General features: G+C 40.8%; 1 pseudogene; it reads left to right on the top strand.

The window, feature by feature from the left end:
- Positions 1–15179, top strand: part of LOC132649936 (COP9 signalosome complex subunit 5-like) — a 100499-nt pseudogene extending 85320 nt beyond the window's left edge.
- The last annotated feature ends 2778 nt before the right edge of the window (positions 15180–17957 follow it).

Genomic DNA, 17957 nt, shown 5'->3' with positions numbered 1-17957 from the left:
CACAGTCCCAGATCCTGAGCTGAAGTTTGTTTGCTAGGAGCCTCTGGCAGCACTGGGGTCCGAGCACTGTGAAGCCGCTGTGCACCTCTTTATCTTTCCTCTCCACCATGGCAGGGTTATGGTGGCATTTGCGGGAGTGCTCAAAAGGATTGGGTTTTCTCAGTCCCAATCTCGGGTTGGGGTAAAGACAATGTGGTCTGTGGCAGATTCTGCTGGATGCCCCCTGCCTCCTCCGAAGAGGAAGTAGGGATTTTGAGCTGGGCGCGCAGCAGCTCTCTGCACAGTGGAGCTCAGCTGTGAAGGTGGCGGGTACCCATGGTCAGTGAGACCTTCCAGGGAAAGACCGGGTAACCCATGATAAGTCTCTCAACCTTCCTTCCCCATGGGGTTTTCTTGGAACTGGAACTCTCAGTCTCTGGCACCCTTGTGCCCACCAATCAGCCTGGGAAAGTGATCAGGACACGCAAGCGTGGGGCTCCAGCCTGGAGAACCAAAGCCCGCATTAGCTGGGATCTCTTCTGGGTTCTAGCTGTGTGGCCTGAGAGTGGACACGACCAATTCCCATGCTGTGGGAGCCTCCTCTCACCTGGGAAACATGATAGCTGTAGTTTTAGGGCCCAGAGTTCAGCCTCCTGGTCGCTGCACGGAGAGTTTTGTCCTGTTTCTCAGACACAGTGTTCTCCTGGCGCCGCCATCTTGGCCCCCCAAAAATGTTTTCTTAAACCTAAAAATCAGAGCTAGAAAAAAATCATAACCTAAACATGTATAAAATGTTGTAAAATGTCAAAGTATATAAAAATTTATAAAAGGCCAGAGTATGTAAAAATTACAAGAAGCTAGAGGGCATATGAACTTTATTTGCTTTGGTTGTATACCTGGAAATACAAGAAAAAATAAACTGTAAAGTATGCCAAAATTTAAACCATATTAAGTTAATTCTGGTTGGTTTTGCCCCAGATCCAAGGTCCCTGTTTGCTAGCAGGCAGATATCAGATCCCTCCCAACCACATCCACACTGTAGGCAACATAGACATCATTGGGACAGTGTTCTCAACATTGAAGCCCGTCTTCTGTGGGTCTCCTAGTGGAGTCCAGGCAAAAAATTCCTAGATCCCAGACAGATCTGAATAATGGGAGGACAGTACCAGAGGCCTATATGCATTTAGAGCACCCATGCAGGCACATTGTGCCCATGAACTGCACCCGCACCCAATCCTGCACTTATGCTCCACCATTCCAGGCATCTAAACACTCAGGCACACTGTCCTTCAAGGCACACTTCCACACACTCCCATGATTTTGTGTATGTACCTGCATCTTTCCTGCCTTAGCTACAGCTAAAACACCAACATCTGCTCTCAAAGTGGTGGACTTCTCTCATCTTCCTGAAGTATACTCCAGATACCAGAGACAAACAGACCCAGTTTGGAAGTACAGACTAGAGGAAAAAACAGCCAAAGCCACTGAAAAGCAATGGCTTAAGATTGGCATAAGAACACATCCAAAAAAATCAGGACAACGTGCCTTCATCACCAACCCCAAATATCAAGGGATATTTTAATAACATCAGAAGCACAGGAGAATGATCTCAAGTGTGTGCTTTTCCAGTTATTAGAGGCCCATAAGAAAATATCAGAAAAGGAAAGGTATCCCATGCTCATGGATTGATAGGATAAACATAATGAAAATGGCCATCCTGCTAAAAGTAGTCTACAGATTCAAGGTAATTCCCATCAAAATACCAACATAATTCTTTACAAAACATGAAAGAACAATTCTCAATTTCATATGGAAAATAAAAAACCCAGAGTTGTTTAAAAAAAAAATCCTGTACAACAGCAGATCATCTGGAGTTATCTCTATCCTTGATCTCAATCTGTACTATAGAACCACAGTAATAAAAACTGCATGGTACTGGCAGAGAAACAGTCTGGAGGATCAACACAATCAAATAGAAGACCCAAAAATAAACCCACACACCTACGGATATTTGATTTTTGACAAAAATCCAAACCATACAATGGAATATTGATAGCATCTTCAACAAATGGTTCTGGCTTAACTAGATATCTACATGTAGAAAAATGTAAATAGATCCATACTTATGACCCTGCCCAAAACTAAAGTCCCAGTGCATCAAAGACCTCCACATAAAACCAGACACACTAAATCTGTAAGAAGATCAAGTGGGGAAGATCCTTGAACTCATTGACATAGGAGTCAACTCTTAAACACAACATCAACAACACAGGCTCTAAATCAACAGTTAATAAATGGGACGTCATGAAACTGAAAAGGTTCTGTAAAGCAAAGAACACTGTCATCAGAACAAAACGACAGCCTACAGATTGGGAAGGATCTTCACCAACCCTCTATCTGACAGAGGGCTAATATCCAGAATATATAAAGAACTTAAGAAGTTAAACACCGGGAGAATCCAAGATTGGGGCGACCAGCATGCACCATATTCAGAGGAGCTGAAACTCTGAATTGGTGAGTCTAGGGGCTGTAAAACCCAAAACAATGGTAGAAGAGTCTGGTTAGAAGGGAGACAAACCCTGATCTAAGTCCAATAGGATACAGGTCGTCAGCGAACATCTCCGTGGACTTCACCTGGGGAATCGATTCCCAGGCACTTCCCTATAATGGGTGGAAGCAGAAGTGGAGGTAGCCAAGCCTGCAGCAGAGGAAGCAGCGGAGGTACCGCAGCAAACATGGAGGCAGCAGTGGAGGCACCACAACTAGCAGCTGAAGCAGAGGAAGCACCCCGCAGTGCAAACAGCTTGCCTAAACACAGTGCTACCTGTTCCAAGCACAAATCCTCCTCCTTGAGATTTGAGACTGAGAACACTCAAACCCCTGGCATTTTCCCCAGGAACTCTGATCACCAGCCTTGCCTGAGGGGGAGGAGGCAGAGGAAGCATATAGCGCTTCCCAAATCAGAGAGCACAGCACAGCCTGCTGTGCTCACAGCTTCTAGCACAGAGCAGAGGGCTGGGCACACAGATCCCACAACAGAGTACTTGTCCAACCTGCAGTGTCAGCCACAGACCTCATAGTCCAGCCTGCAGAGCCTTCCAAAGATTGGAGACCACTGGCTATTCAGGAAACCTGCACAGGCGCTTTGTGTCCACAATCTGTGCTTGCTAACACCATTAGCATCCACATCCCCTCCTGTGCTTCCTCCCAACCCCTATATCCCAATTACACTCTCTAGCACTACCCATCAAGACACACTTAGACATGTGTGGGAGCACGCACACACACACACACACACTTACTCCCCCACAATAACGAATCTGTGCCAGCAGCTTTTTCTCTCTAGGGTACAACTGAAGCAACAAAACACACTCTCAAAACACTGGACTTCCCTGATCTTCCTGAAGAATATTCCAGACACCAGAGAAAGACAGTTCCAGTCTGAAGTTCAGACTCAAGGAAAAGACAGTGAAGATCACATATAAGCAAATGGACAAAGGTAGGAGTAAGAACTCACCCAACAAAAATCAAGACACCATGGCCCCACCAGCAACCCCCAAGCTGTCATTGAGTAGCAAGTTGTTCAGTTTCCATTTATGTACAGGCTTTTTGCTGTTTCTCTTGTTGGTGAGGTCCAGCTTTAGACCATGATGGTCAGATAGGATACAAAGGATTATTTCAATCTTCTTGTATCTGCTGAAGCTTGCTTTGTGACCAACTACATGGTCTATTTTGGAGAATGTTCCATGAGGTGCTGAAAAGGTATACTCTTGGTTTTGGGTGCAAAGTTCTGTAGACATCTATTAGGTCCATTTGATTTAGGGCCTCTGTAAGTGCCCTTTTTTTCCTGTTTTACTTGTGAACGGATGACCTGTCCCTTGGTGAAAGCAGAGCATTGAAGTCTCCCACTATTAAGGCTTCCAATCAATGTGTGATTTCAGCTTTAATAATGTTTCTTTTACAGATGTAGGTGGTCTTTTATTTGGGGCTTAGATGTTCAAAATTGTGATGTTCTCCTGTTGGAATTTTCCCTGATGAGAAGGAAGTGCCCCTCCTCATCTTTTTTTATTAATTTTGGTTGAAAGTCTATTTTATTAGATATTGGGATCGCTCCCTCAGCTTGTTTTCTGGGTCCATTTGCTTGATAAACATTTTTCCAGCCCTTTACTCTAAGGTAGTTTTTATCTTTTTTGCATAGGTGTGTTTCTTGGATGCAGCAGAATTCTGGATCCTGTTTGCACAACTGTTCTATTAGTCTGTGTCTTTTTATTGGAGAGTTGAGTCCATTGATATTGATAGATAATAGTGACCAATGACCGATAGTTCCTTTTATTGTAGAGTTGGTGGTCTTACTATGATTCATTGCGGGGTTTTTTTCTTTTAATTTTTTTGGGAAATTATCTGTACACTATTTTTTCTTTAGTGTAGTTGTTTTCATTGGACTGGAGTTTTCCTTCTAATATCTTCTGTAGGGCTGGGTAGCTGTGTAGATATTGCTTCAATTTAGATTTCTCATGGAATATTTTGATTTCTCCATCTAAGTTGATTGAAAGCTTTGCTGGGTATAGTAGTCTGAGTTGACATCTGTGTTCCCTTAAAGACTGAATGATTTCTGTCCAGACCCTTTTGGCTTTCATTGTTTCTGATGAGAAGTCTGTGTGATTCTGATTGGTCTACCTTCATATGTCACTTGGCCTTTTTCCCTTTGTTTTGTAGGTTTAGTGTTTTGACTATGATGTGACACGAAGTATTTCTTTTCTGGTCTAGTCTATTTGGTGTTCTGTAGGCTTTTGTATGTTTATGGACATCTCTTTCTTTAAGTTGGGAAATTTTTCTTCTATTATTTTCTTAAAAATATTTTCCAGTCCTTGGAGCCTGGAGTCTTCTTTTTCATCTATTCCTATTATTCTTAGGTTTCATCTCAGCAATTAAAAACAATCCTACTCAACAATTAAAAACAAGGAAATTATGAAATTTGCAGGCAAATTTTGGGACCTAGAAACGATCATCCTGAGCGAGGTATCCCAAAAGCAGAAAGACACACATGGTATATACTCACTTATATAGACCTATAAGATAGGATAAATATACTGAAATCTTTACACCTAAAGAAGATAAACAAGAAAGAAGACCAAGGGTTAGATGATCAATCCTCACTTAGAAAGACAAATGGGATGGACCTTGGATTTAGGAGACAACAAGTAACAGGACAGGAGTCTACCACAGAGGGCCTCTGAAACACTCTACCTAGCAGTGTATCAAAGCAGATATTAAGACTCATAACTAAAATTTGGGCAGAGTGCAGGGAATCATATGAAATTAGGGGGAGTTAGTAAGACCTGGAGAGGAAAGGAGCTCCACAAGGACCATATATATCTGGGCACAGGGGTCTTTCATGAGACTGTTTCTCCAACCAAGAACCACGCATGGATATAACCTAGAACCCCTGTTCAGATATAGCTCATGGTAGCTCAGTATCCAAATGGATTCTATATTAAGGGGAACAGGGGCTATTTCTGACATGAACTCAATGGTGAGCTCTTCACACACACACACACACACACACACACACACACACACACACACACAAGGGAGCAGCAACCTTGCTAGGTCACAGTAGGGGACATTGTAGCCAGTCCTGAAGAGACCTGATAAACTAGGGTCAGATGGAAGGGGAGGAGGTCCTCCCCTATCAGTGGATTTGGAAAAGGGCATGGAGGAGATGAGGGAGGGAGGGTGGGATTGGGAGGGAATAAGGACGTGGTCTACGGCTGGAATACAAAGTAAATAACCTGTAATTATTATAAAAAATTTAAAAATTTAAAAAAATAATAAAATTTAAAAAAGAAACTTAGAAAACAAGAAGTTAAACACCAGCAAATCAAATGATCCAATTTAAAAAAAAATAGATTTCAAAGCTAAACAGAGAATTCTCTGTAAAGGAATATCGAATGGCAGAGAAACACTTAAAGAAATCCTCAGCCTCATTATCCATCAGGGAAATGCAAATCAAAATGACCCTGAGATTTCACCTACACCCATCAGAATGGCCAAGACCATAAATCCAAGTGACAACACATGCTGGAGAGGCTGTGAAGAAAGGGGAACCCTCCTCCACTTCCATTGGGAATGTAAACCTGTACAACCTCTCTGGAAATTCAATCTGGCACATTCTCAGACAACTAGGAATAACTCTTCCTCAAGATCCATCCATACCACTCCTAGGCGTGTATCCAAAATACACTCAACTATACAACAAGAACATTTGCTCAACAATGTTCCTAGAAGCTCTATTCATAATAGCCACAATCTGGAAATGACGTAGGTGTCCCTCAATGGAGGAATAGATACAGAAATTGTGGTACATTTGCACAACGGAATACTACACATCTATTAAAAACAAGGAAATCATGAAATTTTCAGGCAAATGGTGGGAACTATAAAAGACCATCTTGAGTGAAGTAACCCAAAGAAAAAAATATACTCTATACAATGTTATTTTTAATTTTTTAATTAATTTATTTTTAATTAATTACAGTTTATTCACTTTGTATCCCACCTGCAGCCCCTACTTTGTCCTCGTCTAATCCCACTCTCGTTCCCTTATCTCCTCCCATTCCCCTCCACAAGTTCACTGATAGTGGAAAGCATCCTCCCCTTCCATCTGACCCTAGCATATCAGGTCTCATCAGGAGTGGCTGCATTGTCTTCCTCTGTGGCGTAGTAAGGCTGCTCCCCACTCAAGGGAAGAGCCGGGTGAGTTCATGTCAGAGACAGTCCCTGTTCCAGTTACTAGGGAACCACTTGAATAATGAGGTTCCATGGATTACATATCTGCAGGAGTTCTAGGTTATCCCCATGCATGGGCCCAGGTTGGAGCATCAGTCTTGGAAAAGACCCTTTTGCCCAGATCCTTCAGTTCTGCTGCTCTCTTTGTGGAGTTTCTGTCCCCTCCTACCACCGAGGTCCTTCATCTCCCCCTTCTTTCACAAGACACTCTGCACTCTGCCCAAAGTTTGGCCAGCAGTCTCAGCATCTGCTTTGATACCCTGCTGGGTAGAGTCCTTCAGAGGTCCCCTGTGGTAGGCTCCTGTCCTGTTCCCTACACTCTCCCTCTTCTGACGTCCATCTTGTTTGCCTTTCTGAGTGATTATTAATGATTTTATCCAGGGTCCTCCTTCTTGCTTAGCTTCTTTGGGTGTACAGATTTTAGTATGTTTATCCTATATTCTAAGTCTAATATCCACTTTTAAGTTAGTGAAAAAATTTATTTATATGTTTTTAGTTTGCATTTTCTGAATCAGCAGAGCCTAACCCCTCTTCTAGAGCCTGTTTCCATTCCCCTCTTAGAAAGTTTCTTTAACTGAATTGTCTCTCCAGGGAGTGTAAGGGATGACTTACGATGTCATGTTCTCAACATGATTATTTTCATAAATTTCATAATTCTGCCTTGAACCTGGTGACTACATGCACCTTGTTGCAGCTATAAGTGACTTTCAAACTGAGGAGCACAGCTGTTTTCAGAAATCAAATTTACAAGCCAGTGATTTAAAAAAAAAAATGAAGGGAAAGAAGGCACTCCATAAGCACTTTTTTAAATCACTTTTTTTCATGAAACTGTACACCAAGTCGTACTAGTTTTCTAAAATACCACTACAACAATTCACAGAAGTCAGAAATTTTAAAATAGAGCTTAAAGGCTATTTAGCTCCTACACAAATGCCACAAATCCATGTATCTTTGGGACTGAATACAAGTCAAGAGATTTTTCATGGAGCTGCTTGTGTTAAGGAGAGTAAAGAAAACTCACCAATGGATGCTGTCTAAACTGTCTCACTATTTTCAGGTGTTTTGTTTTGGTAGCAAAGCTGGCTTTAATTGGCATTATTCAATTTTCAAAGTATTTATTGAGTACTTACCGTGGCCTAGCACTGGATTAAAGATTTTCATGTCGTTTAATAATCATGGCAGTCCAGTACTGTACTTTCATTCCTTTTCTGTAAATAGGGAAATAAACAAATGCATTCAGAAATTCACCTCATTATCATACTACAGTAATGAACTCAGGAGCACCAAACTGAAAATCACCTCTGAACAGTTAAACTGTTGACTGGCATTAGGAAACTGAAGTATCTAAACTTACCTTCCTGTAAGATAAAAGTAAATCTAGCTATTGATGATGTTATGAAGATTAGATGAGGTAATTTATTTAAAGCTTCTAGATGAGCCATATGCAATGAGCCATAGTAGTGATTATCTTTCTCTCTTTTCCCTGTAAACAGAGGAGCCAAATTTTTTTTTCAATGCAGTTTATTCAGGAACATTGAACAATCCTCGGACCCCGGGGAAAGCCAGCCCACAGCTTAAATAGCCTCTGGGTAGCCAACCCAGGCGTGCCACGGGGGCAATGCAGATAGGTCCACCTACATGGAAGCAAGCCAGATCCTCGGCCTTAGCCAAATGTGGAGTTGTTCGTGACAGAGAGCACTCACCATCGGGAAGGTGGAAGGCGGAAACCAGCTCCATCTTTAAGGCATAGCATTCTGCAGCTCTCTACAGTTCCCCCTTTTTGTTTTAAAAGGATCTGGCAAGAGTAGAGGTCTGATCTCTGATATTAGAAATAAATTGGAACTTTGTACAGATGTTCATTCATGACTCATATGAAGGAATGGGCGGGCATGGGAGTGTTAGCAGGCCTTCTGGTGTTGGTCTCCTTGGTTTGCCTGTGGTATATATGCAAGATTAGAGTCTCACAACAGTGTGATGCAGCCATGATCATTCAGGCCTTTACAGCCATTGAAGCAGGACATTCTCCCCAAGCATGGTTGGATACCATAAAAAGCTAAAATGATACGCTCAGGATGCGAGGCTAAGCACTGCACTCAGGGTCAGCCGCTTTGGACCCAGAGAAGAGCATGTCTGATTGCATGCGGGTTGATGCCCCAGGTCCCGCCTCTGAGAAAAAGGTATCGGACGGGTTTGATGCTCTTTGGGTGGATGACACCTAAATGAACATCTGTACAAAGTCCCAATTTATTTCTAATATCAGAGGAGCCAAATTTTTAACTTACGTTTTGATTTCCAAGATGGTCTCTGTTCTTTCAGCTTGTGGTTGCAATTTAATTAATAAATCAATAAATTTAGGTCATAAAGTTAGAACTGAGAACATAATCAAAGCTATGATGATTACATGTTAATGAAGATAAAAAGACCTATCGAGTTGATCATATTATTCCTTCACTTCAATAGGATATTAAAGTTTACTTTGTAATCTTCACTTTCCCTGGGGGCCAGAGATGATGATGACTCGTGAAGCTATTTCCCAGTGCTTGTAGATGCTGTTTTATTCCCCCCCAGCCCCCCATTCTACAGTTCTCTTCCATCACTACAGATCCCTTCAGTATTTATTTATTTTCATAAAAAATCTTTTGAAATTGTATATTATGTAAGAACCTTGATTGTACTGTGATTTTGTTTTATAGTCAGCATTACTTTAAATACTGCAAAATCTCAACATTGGCTCTACTGAAAATCGTGATGCATGCCAGATCAGAAGGCAACCTGGAAGTGATGGGCTTGGTGCTTGGTAAAGAGGACAGTGGGACCATGATCATCATGGGCAGTTTTGTTTTGTCTGTAGAGGTCACTGAAACCAAAATAAATTCTCAGGCTGCCTCATATGAGGAAATGGCTGCAAACACAGAAAATGACAAACAGGTAAAAATATGGTTTCTTAGAACTTAGTAACTCTTAAGAGTCTCAAGATGACTTTTGGGTTTCTGAGCTTAAAACTGTCCTTTTCACATTAAAATTTACAATTAAAATTGAATAATTTTCATGTAAAGTATTAAAAATCTTGTGAGGTTTATAGTACTAGGTTGGAGGAAGGAGTCCTTCTCAATTAAATTTTCATAGTCAGTGTCAGTTGTGTTTAAAATTGAAAAAAAAAATATGTAGGCTTGGCATTCATGAGCCCAGAGTTCAATATCTCCAGAATCCCTCAACACTGGAAAAAAAAAAAGAAGAAATTTAGGAATTAACTATTCCTGAGAAGAGTGAATCAAATTTTTTCAAAGTTATTTTATTTATATATTTATTTATTACAATTTATTCACTTTGTGTCCCAGCTGCAGCCCCCTCTCTTGTCCCAGTCCCACCAACCTTCCCTCATCTCCTTCTATGTCCTTTCCCTATTCACCTGATAGGGGAGTAACTTCTCCCATTCTAACTGACCCTAGAGTATCAGGTCTCATCAAGGCTGACTGCATCATCTTCCTCTGTTGCCTGGCAAGGCTCCACCCACCAAGGGAATGTGATCAGAGAGCCTGCCACTGTGTTAATGTCAGAGACAGCCCCTGCACCCCTTGCTAGGGAACCCACTCGTATACTGAGCAGCCGATTGGCTTTCTCTAAACAAGGGTTCTAGGTCCTCTCTATGAATGGTCCATAGTTGGAGTATAGGTCTCTACAGTCCCCACTCAGCCAAGGAAGTTTGGCAATGTTTTCCTCCTTGTGGAGTTCCTGTCCCCTCCAGGTCTTTCTATCTCCCTCTTCTTTCTATCTCTTTTTCTTAATAATTCTGCCACTCTTCCCAAAATTTGGCTATGAGTTTAAGTTTCTCCTTCAATATCCAGGTAGGTAGAGTCTATCCGAGGTCCCTTGTGGACCTCCTGTCTTGTTCCTTCTACTACTTTCAAATCAATACTGTTTGCCTTTCTGAATGTGCATTAAGCATCTTCCCTAGGGTCCTCCTTGTTGTTAAGCTTCTTGAGGGCTATAGATTTAGTATGTTTTTCCTATATTATATGGTTAATATCCACTTATAAGTGAGTATATAACATTTGTGTCTTTCTGCTTCTGGGTTATCTCACTCGGGATGATCTTTCCTCGTTCCCATCATTAGCCTGCAAATTGTATGATTTCCTTGTTTGAATTACTGAGTACTGTTCCATTGTGTAAATGTACCACAATTTCGGCATCCATTACTTCATGAGAGACTTCTAGGTTGTTTCCAGATTCTGGCTATTACGAACAGAGCTGCTACAAACGTGGTTGAGCAAATGTCGTTAGTGAGTGGTGGGGTATCTTTTGGATATATGCCTAGGAGTGGTATAGCTGGATCTTGAGGTACCATTATTCCTAAATTTTGGCAGAAGCACCAGATTGATTTCCAAAGTGATTGTACTAGGTTACATTCCCACCAACAGTGGAGGAGGGTTCTACTTTCTCCATATCCTCTCCAGCATGCATCATTCCTTAAGATTTTTATCTTAGCCATTCTGATGAGTGTGAGGTGAAATCTAATGGACTAGGCTATTTTTCTTCCTTAAGTTACTTATATACTTACACAGATCAAGATCAAGATTTTTTGTTCAATTTTTTAAGTATGTTGTATGTGATATGCATCTATGTGCAGATATGTTTTATAATCTACAGCATATTCCTGTGAAGGTATATCAGATGTTAGTGATAATGTCTGGGCTGAGAAAGAGATAGATGAGGGAAAAGGTACAGAAAGAGAGTGGATAGCCTTGATCTGGTACCTTGATAATTTTACACTGCATGCATGTGTGTCTTTTCAGAAATTCTTTAGCTTCAAAGAAGCATGTGCTTCACACTGCTACTAGACCACAGTGCTTCATAAAACCTGTAAATGACAATATCTGAGATTCTACCACACCTCAAGCAAGCTTTTTCTTTCATGTATTAAGGTGGCCACCTTGAAAATGCAATTAGCTTATACCAGAGCTACCCAGGTTAAAGCTCTTGGCTCTCTGGGATTGATGTTAGTAGGCAGATGCTTAACTTGCACTCCCAGTAACCATTCATGGCAGTGGTGGTACGTGCATTAAAAAAACAAAACAAAACAAAAAGTGTCTCTGCTTTAGCAAAGAGCTAAAGAACTCTAGTTTGATTCTTATCACCCATATGAAGGCTTACAACCTAGATCCAGGGTATCTGAAGCCTTTCTCTGCCCTCCAAGGACACGAGATAAGACATATATTCAAGGAGTCATACATAAGGTAAAAATAAATAAGCGAATGAATGAATGAGGGTCTCATGTGTTTCAGGTTGGTCATTACCTCCTGAAATTGAACTCCTGATTCTCCTATTATGTGCTTAGCATACTAGGACTATAAGTGTAGAGTACCACATTTTTTTAGCATTTTGTTATTTCAGTTTTAAATTTTTTTGTTTGCCTTCCTTCTTGTACGTTTGTATCAGGAGAGGGGGAGAGACATACAAATGCTATGACCCATGTACGTAGGTGAGAAGACAGCTTGTTGGGGTCCATTCTCTCCCTCCACCATGTCGGTCTCAGGGACCAAATTCAGGTCCTCAGGCTTGACAGTAGGCACTTTTACCCATAGGACCATCCTAGTGGCTCCACTTTTTTTTGTTTCATTTTACTTTTTGTTTTTATGGTGTCACGGTTTCATATGCTATTTAAGAGTTCTCTCTACCATGAAGCTATATCCTCAGTCCTCTAGCTTCAGTAAATATTTAAAAATTTGTATCTTTATGAGTGTTTGTACGTTATCTTTGTGCACCACACATGTGCTTGGTGCCTGTAGGGTCCAGAAGTAGCAGTGGGATACCCTGGAATTGGAGTTAGATGTGAGTGCTGGGAACCAAACCCATGTCCTTCTGCCAGAGCAGCAACTACCCTTAACTTCTGAGCTATCCCTCCAACCTATATAAGTTTTGTATGGGTTTAATTTTGTTTTGTTTTGTTACTGTTTTTGGCACAGAGTCTCTCTGTTATGTAGCTCTGTCTATCCTAGAACTGGATATGTTGACCAGGCTGTCCTTGAACTCCCAGACAGCCTCTGCCTGAGTGTTCAGGTTAATGCCATATACCACCACACCAAGCTTGTTTTATGTTTCTGTGTGTGTGTGTGTGTGTGTGTGTGTGTGTGTGTGTGTGTTTTAAGTTGTTCAGAAAGATTTGCTAAAGAAAGAATACTGAAAAATTAAAACACTGTGATAAAGGCTTAAGCTCTGGTGTCTTAACCCTCTTGCACCTCACACTTCACTCCTGTGATAAGAAGTTAAATCATAGAACCCATGTCATCTTCTTTGCTCTGCATAGGCATTTAATCAGGATGGACTGAATTGGAGAAGCAGAAATGGCTAGAACCTGTCTTCTATGTCCAGGGTGCTTTAGATGCAATCTGGATTTTATTAGGAGGAAACTAATAGTTGTTCATCTATTAAAGTATTTGGGTAAGGAAAGGAAGATTCTCAGTTGATTTGTTTGTTTCAAAAATATGTCCTTGTTGAGTAGCATGCACAGCTTAAATAATAATAATAAATACTCTTTGATGATATGTTAAATAAATGTAATCTGTAAAATAACTGAATATTCCCATTTTATTGAACTTTTCTGGTTATTTTGGTTATCTTTTTCAGATGGTTTGCTAGTTTAGTTTACAAATATATAGTGCTATATTTACTTGCTTGTTTTGGGTTTCTGATCTTGACTCACTAGAACATATGGTTTATGTTGACCAATATTAAGCATATATCTCTTCTAGATTAACCCAACCAGAACAATATCTGCAGGAAAAGTGAATCTTGATACCCTTTGGACATATCCAAAGGTAATTTGGATGGAGAAGATAAGCAGGACATTCACAGTCTCAGGTAGTTTATACTAGCTATGAAATTACTTACCTGTGAAGCACTGGAAGTAGAGATGTGAGTCACCACAGGAGTGGCATGTGTTCATGAGTACAAGCACTGGTGTGCAGGTCTTTAGACAGCCTTTGGTGCCAGTCTTCTCCTTCCTCCTTGTTTGAGGCAGGTTCTTTTAGTTTTCACTGCAAATGAGCTACCAGCTACCAGGCTTATACAGCTGGCTTCTGTGGAATCTGTCTCTAGCTCCCCCGACTATAAGTATTAACTAGCCCTTCTTTGTGTGGGTTTTGGGATCCAAATTTAGCTTCTCATATTTTCATACAATCTTTTTTTTAAAGTTCTAAGGGATAGAGACAAGCTATATGTGCATCCTGTTTGATATTTTTTTTAGTGTAGAAAACTTTTCAAATACAAAATTGCAAACTGCCACAATTCAAATAAAAAGATAACATAGTTGTTAAATATTAATCTTGGCAGACAAAGGGTTTTATCCGGGCACAGGGTCTTTTCTGAGACTGACACTCAAACAAGGACCATCCATGGATATAATCTAGAACTTCTGCTCGGATGTGGCCCATGGTAGCTCAGTAACCATGTAGTTTTCCAAAGTAAGGGGAACAAGGACTATTTCTAACAGGATCTCAAGGGTAGGCTCTTTGACCCCCCCCCCAGGGGAGGAGCAGTCCTGTTAGCCAACAGAGGAGTACTGTGCAGCCAGCCCTGAACATACCTGATAAAACAGGCTCAAATGAAAGGGGAGGAGGTCCTCCCTTATCAGTAGACTTGGAAAGGGGCAGGGAGGAGACCAGGGAGGGAGTGTGGGGTTGGGGAGGAAATGAGGGAGCGAGATACAGCTGGGACACAGAGTTAACAAAATGTTACTAAAAAGAAAAATTAAAATAAAAAAAAAGAGAAATGCTTGTGTGACCTTTGCAGCTTGACAAGTACTAGAGAAATAAGCTGAATCCATCTCTTTCCATGAAGGGAGCCTGTAGTCAGCAATCGATCTTACTAGCATATGTAAACATCCCCTAAACACAAGAGAATTTAAGCCATATGCCAAATCCTGCCTAGAGAAACTAATGGCTTTGGAGGTGAGGAGGAGCAATGTTTTTTCCTTCTTGGATTTGTTATTTGCTTTGGTTTTGCTTTTGAGATAAAATCACACTCTCTATAGCCCATGCTTTCCTGGAGCTGACTACATGCTGTCCTCACAACTGTCAGTAGTCCTTTTGTCTCTGCCTCCCAAGTACTGAAATTGACATGTATGAGCCACCAGGCCCAGCTTTTATTAAAATATTGATGCTTACTAATTGGTTTTCCAGATTTTCATCCCATCCATAATAAGCTATAGAATATGCTAAGGGGATTTTCTTTCCTTCTGTCTTTCTTTCCTTCTTTCTTTCTTTCTTTCTTTCCTTCTTTCCTTTCCTTCTTTCTTTCTTCTTTGACTTTCTTTCTTCCTTTCTGGCTACAAATCTCCTGATGAAGAATGTTCTGAGTATCAGACTATACCACTTAATAAAATAGAATACTTTTTTGTGCACTGCAAACAGTGAGTAGTCGACCAGACATCAGGGCCAAGGATGTAACACAACAGCAGAATACATGCCTGTCACTCCCATGGCCTTGGGTTCAACCCCAGCACCAAAAACTCAGAAATGATTTAGTCAAAGATTTTTTTAACACATAAGAAAACTCAGACAGAATGCATTTGATAATATATAGTACCTTTGAAATAGTAGTAAAAATTGATTTAGGATAATAGTCAAATTATTTAGGTAATAATTACTCTTTTACTTATGTTTATTCCTCAGTAATTATATTAATATAGCTCATATCTTTCACATAAACATAAACATTTTTTATTGCACAGGATACTGTGTCCACAAAAAATTAACAGTGGAGACAAATAATACAGGTCTACAGTAACATGTTTGCTGACCTTCAAATACACAATTTTGGGATGGCAAGGTGGTTCAGTGAATAAAGGTCCTTGATGCCAAGGCTGAAAACCTAAGATCATTGTTCATGTGCTAACCTGATTTCCACCCTGGAGCATCCAACAACCTAAGATCAATCCCCAGGACCATACAAGAGAAAGAATTAATTCCTGCCTGTTGTACTCTGACTTCCATATAGTATATTCATCCACATGGTACTCATACACACACAATACATAAATGTAAGGTTTAGGTTTGGGGGGTTTAATTTTTTTGACAGTGTTTCTCTGTGTAGCCTTGGCTGTCCTGGACTCACTTTGTAGATCAGGATTTCCTCCAACTCAAAGAGATCCACCTGCCTATTCCTCCCATGTACTGAGATTAAAGGAGTACACCACCATGCCTGACAGACATAGCAATTTTTAAAAGCTCCTTTTATTTATTTGTTTGTAAGTGTGTATGTGTTTGTGTACATGTATGTGGGCTCAGGCACTGTGGTCAGAAGAAAATATGAAAGTGTCAAGTTTCCTTCTTCCATCAAGCAAGTCTTGGGAATCCAACTCAGGACAAAACAAGTATCTTTTGTCTTTGCTCTTACTTGGTTTACAGCTTTTTGTTAGCTTCCATTACTGAAACTCTGTGTAGAGGCAAAATACCTGAGATAATGAGTTTATAAGAAAGTTTTATTTTTGCTCAAAGTGTCAGGTTTTATTCTTCATTCAGTTTTGGTCCAGTTGTTTCTACCCCAATATACATGCTGAGAGTGTCTTAAAATGAAACGCTCTTATTTTTTGGTGGCTGGGAAGCATAGTCAGTTAAAAACACTTTAAGGAAGCTGGTGTGCCTAGTCACCTCACTTCCTTCCACTACATCCCACTGCCTAAAGTTTCTACCAATCTCACTATGTTAGTATAGTATAGTAAGTACACTATCTATATATGTACTTCTTTCTCAGTCACCTGACCTTAGTTAAACTTTGTTTCTCATCTGCTCTCACACCAGAGAAGATGGTGAACCAGAGATGTGGTAGAGCAAAACATCATCCCTTTTCATGCTTGTGCAGCACAACTGAGTTGTTGGCCTACCTTCATGATCACAGAGTTTTGCCTTCTGGCCTCTATGGCCTATGATTGCTATATGGATATTTGTAGCCCCCTGTATTATTTAACACTGATATCTAGGAGAGTCTGCATTCAATTAGTGACAGTTTCTAGTTGCTCTTTTCCATACGCTCATCACCTTTTGCTTGACATAGTGTGGGCCTAAAGTAATCACCCACTTCTGCTGTGATGACCTTTCTTGATCAGGCCAGCTCTCAACACAACAGTGTTTTTCCTTTTCAAAGCAGTGTCAACCAGTTTAGACTTGCCCATAGGGCAAAATTGTGCTTTTCTCAAAAAGCAAACTGAAACTCTGTGTAGAGGAATTTTAATTCAGAACATGGCTGCTATGGCAAGAAACCACATCCAAGCACTTTGTAGGTCTGTGTGGTCTAACCAGAATACAGACACCTCTTTAATCCCAGAAAACAGAGGCAAACAGATTTCTGAGTTCAAGGCCAGCCTGGAATAGAGCAAGTTTCAGGTAAAGAAAACCTTAGATCCAGGCGTGGTAGTATATGCCTTTAATTCTAGCACTCAGGAGGCAAGGGTATGCAGACCTTACAGTTCTAGTCAGTTCTGTTCAAGCAGTTCAGATGAGTCAGTGAGTTGAGAGGCAGTGCAGTGGAGCTGAGTTTGTGAAATACAGAGGCAGTTTCACTGGGAGAGTTTTACAGAGACAGGTTGAAAAGAGAACAAACTAGACACACGTAAAGACAGAACAAGCCAGAGAAAGAGAAAGAGCCAGAAGCTTAGAACATATTGCCAGAATTAGTATGAGGCTAAGCAGACCAATTTAGTCAGAAACTGAGAAAACAAAAACAAAAACGTATTTAATCAGTCAGCTTGGAGAACAGTTTGAGCCAGAACAGCAGACGTGAACTAGCCAGGAAGAGTTGAGATAGGAGCAGAAAGGGTGAGCTTATTCATCAGTAAGTCTCAGAAGCTGAAAACATTCTAGGCCTGGGTTAGATTGGATGGAGTCTAGAAGTTTCCAGGACTTGGCCTAGGTTCTCAGATGGAAGCAGAAAGCCTGTGAAAGGAAAATTACATCAGGAGAATAAAAGTTACTTCAACACCTGTATGGCACACCAGGCCTTAGTGTCAGTTGTGAAGGTGTAATGGACCATTGGGCACCTTGTTAGAGGCCTGTACTTTGATATGAGGATGTGCCTCCTGGATATTTTTAAATCAGTGTCCCCCCTTTTTTGGTTTGGAGCCAAATGTCTGGACAATCCTGGTGACCAAATGTGTATCTAAGCATTCTAATCTCTAACAGTCCTGGTTAGCATAC

The sequence above is a fragment of the Meriones unguiculatus genome, chromosome X (genome assembly GCF_030254825.1).
Source record: "Meriones unguiculatus strain TT.TT164.6M chromosome X, Bangor_MerUng_6.1, whole genome shotgun sequence".
Classification (NCBI taxonomy): Eukaryota; Metazoa; Chordata; class Mammalia; order Rodentia; family Muridae; genus Meriones; species Meriones unguiculatus.
The sequence above is the reverse complement of the archived record's forward strand: the minus strand, read 5'-3'. Positions and strand labels throughout refer to the sequence as shown.